This window comes from Mus caroli, unplaced genomic scaffold, assembly GCF_978045245.1.
Source record: "Mus caroli unplaced genomic scaffold, Mus_caroli_1 scaffold_14, whole genome shotgun sequence".
Taxonomy (NCBI): domain Eukaryota; kingdom Metazoa; phylum Chordata; class Mammalia; order Rodentia; family Muridae; genus Mus; species Mus caroli.
This window is the reverse complement of record NW_028227269.1, coordinates 81,098,050-81,101,236: the sequence shown is the minus strand read 5'-3', so window position 1 is coordinate 81,101,236 and position 3,187 is coordinate 81,098,050. Positions and strand designations below refer to the sequence as shown.

Genomic DNA, 3,187 nt, shown 5'->3' with positions numbered 1-3,187 from the left:
CCTGAAACCCGGAACTGTGAGCCAAAGTTACTCCATCTATCAGGCACTGTGTCACAGCCACATGAAAGATAGCTAGTAACCTGTCTCTGTTGGCTTCCTATTGTTGCAATAAACTCCATGACGAAAAACAGGCCATACTCTGTCACTTTGGAAGCTCAAGACAGGACCAGATGTAGAATGCTGCTTACAAGCTTGCTTCTCATGGCTTACTCAGCCTGCTTTCTTATAGAACCCAGGACCACCTGCCCAGGGGTGGCCCCACCCACAAGGACCTGGACACTTCCACATCATCACTAATCAAGAAAACATACCAAGGGCTTGCCTAGAGGCCAATCCAACAGAGGCATTTTCTCCATCGAGGTTCCCTCTTCCCTGGTGACTCTAGCTTCTGTCAAGCTGATGACCAACAGCTCATAAATATACTCAGCCACTTTTATTGAAAAATGACTTTTCTTTAAATTGATTCACCTCTGGGGGGCATATGAATTTATGTTAAAAGGAAATGCTCCATCACTATCTGAAATAGAAACTCATAGACTTCCAAAGATGTTCATCATAATCGGAAAGAAATGTGACTAAGAACAACTACTTAGATAATAACATTTTTATAGATTTATCTCCAGCAAACACCTCTCACACAAATGGCGGTAGATAAATCCTGCCATAGAAACACTACCCTCAGATAGGCCCATTTCTGCCCTTAGGGCGTAAGTTACAATGAAGTACATTGACCAGAAATCCTTATTGTAAGGGTGGTTGCTTCCGGCTCATTTTTTTTCTCCAACCCACAAGAAAGAACAATAAGAGGATTTATGTAACAGAGTTGAGTTTGCTTCAACTAACTCAAACTGCTTTCTTATTCCCATTTCCCTCTGTTCTGACCTCTGGCAGATAGTCTTTATTTCCTACCTCTCCCCTTCAGGTGACGTCAGCTCCGCCATGTACAGGCAACATCAGCCCTCGTCACCAGACCCCTGCTTCACCTGCTCTGGGGGTTCCCCGGACACTGTGGCAGTTATGCTCTCCTCAAGTACAGAATCTGTGATGATTCTTCAACAAATTGTAGACCCAGCAACTATCAAAAGATCTTTAAGTAGATTTCATGGTCCGGCGAACAACGTGTCTGAGCTGCCTACGGGTGTTTGTCATCATTAATGAACACCTCTGGTTCATCTTCCCCTCAATCCAATGAGCAGCAAAGACCTTAGGAAGTCTGTATCAGAATTAACACATGTTCCACTTGCCTAAGCCTAGGGTAAGATGCTTGGTGTATCATTAACGCAAGGTTGGAAGCCTACTTGATATTTCTAACCGACCTATAATACGGATCTTGAACTTCACTAATTTCACCAATGAAATGATGTCTATATGGTACAACAGCATCTTATTTTTGACTGAAGAGGGATGGCTTTCACATCCTGGCAAGTAGACAAGAAGGAACGACTTAATATTGGAGAAAATAGAGAGACGTGGTTGAGTCAGGATGTTGAATACCAGTACTACCTTTTGCATCACATCTATTAAATAGTGGTGGGCAGAGAAGAGACAGGGATATATCAGTGTTTTAGGGAAATCTCTGCTGGCTATTCCGTCGTGGGGCAAACTAAGCCTGGCTGTTGACTCTGTTCCTTACAGCTTGCCCTCTCTGAACAGCTAACCATTTACATCTCAGAGGGCACTTGCCCAATGGCATCATAGATCAATTTTCTTTAAGACGAGAAGTAGGACCCTGGCAGGCAATGTCTTACACACAGAGAGCACCTCTGGAAAGTTGAACGCAGTTACAGCCTTGGAGCGAGGAAAACAGTCAAGTATCATGGTGGCAGATGCTGTCCCTGTGCCACACAGGCCCCAAGAGATCCAGCTCCAGAAGCAGGTCAGATATCTCCAAACGGTGTCCTTCCCTTGGAATCTCAACTGGAGCAGCACCATCACCCAGCCGGCAAATCTTGGCATCTGGTTAAGCATTCCCCACACCCAATCACCACTCCCTTCTCAGCATCTCTCGGCCCCTCTCTTGCCCTTTCCCCACAGCTGTTGCCCCTTTGCACTGTTTCCAGGAAGAAAATATAATTTCTCCTCGTCTCTCAGAGCCTGAAGTTGGGGCACACCCCTGTGACAAAATGAAAACAAGCGAGTTCATCGGTGAGTACGGTCCACAGTGGGGCTCAGGATAATCTCCCTGCATGGGAATTCCAAAAAGTTATTACTTCCGGGCTGCGGATGTAACTCAGTGGTACAGTGATTGCCGTGTGTGTGTGTGTGTGTGTGTGTGTGTGTGTGTGTGTGTGTGTACCGCCATAGATATAATTACCTACACTGGAAAAGGAAAGAAAGAATAAGGGGTAGAATGGCATCTTAGAACTCTGGCTTATGTAACCCCATCGACAAAGAACAGTAAATATGAAGAAATGACAGTATAAAAGACTCCCAGCCCTTTCCCCTGGCTGGCAGCGCGGAGGCCGCACGATGCCTGGAGTTACTGTAAAAGACGTTAACCAGCAGGAGTTCGTCAGAGCTCTGGCAGCCTTCCTCAAAAAGTCCGGGAAGCTGAAAGTCCCCGAAAGGCCAAACATAAAGAGCTTGCCCCATATGATGAGAACTGGTTCTACACACGAGCTGCTTCCACAGCACGGCACCTGTACCTCCGAGGTGGTGCTGGGGTTGGTTCCATGACCAAGATCTATGGAGGACGGCAGAGAAATGGTGTCAGACCCAGCCACTTCAGCAGAGGCTCTAAGAGTGTGGCCCGTCGGGTCCTCCAAGCCCTGGAGGGGCTGAAAACGGTGGAAAAGGACCAAGATGGGGGCCGTAAGCTAACACCTCAGGGACAGAGAGATCTGGACAGGATCGCTGGACAGGTGGCAGCTGCCAACAAGAAGCATTAGAACAAAGGATGCTGGGTTAATAAATTGCCTCATTCATAAAAAAAAAAAAAAAAAAAAAAAAAAAAAAAAGACTCCCAGGCTTCCAAAAGATGGAAACAGAGGTAGGGGGAAGGGGAAGGGAACAGGAAGTAAGTCACTCCCTCTGATGCAGTGTCTGGGCCAAGAGCTGTCCTGGTGGAGAATTTGCAGTTTACTCAGCAAAGGGGAATCCAAAGCGAGGGCGCCCTGGCCTTAATGCATCTTAGTTGCCTTTAGCCTAGAAACGTTTCCATGAAAGGGGGATATTCTGGGTGACACTC

General features: G+C 46.6%; 1 pseudogene; it reads left to right on the top strand.

Annotated features, from left to right (window-relative positions):
* The first annotated feature begins 2,440 nt into the window (after positions 1-2,440).
* LOC147001274 (small ribosomal subunit protein eS19 pseudogene) lies at positions 2,441-2,957 on the top strand (annotated as a pseudogene).
* The last annotated feature ends 230 nt before the right edge of the window (positions 2,958-3,187 follow it).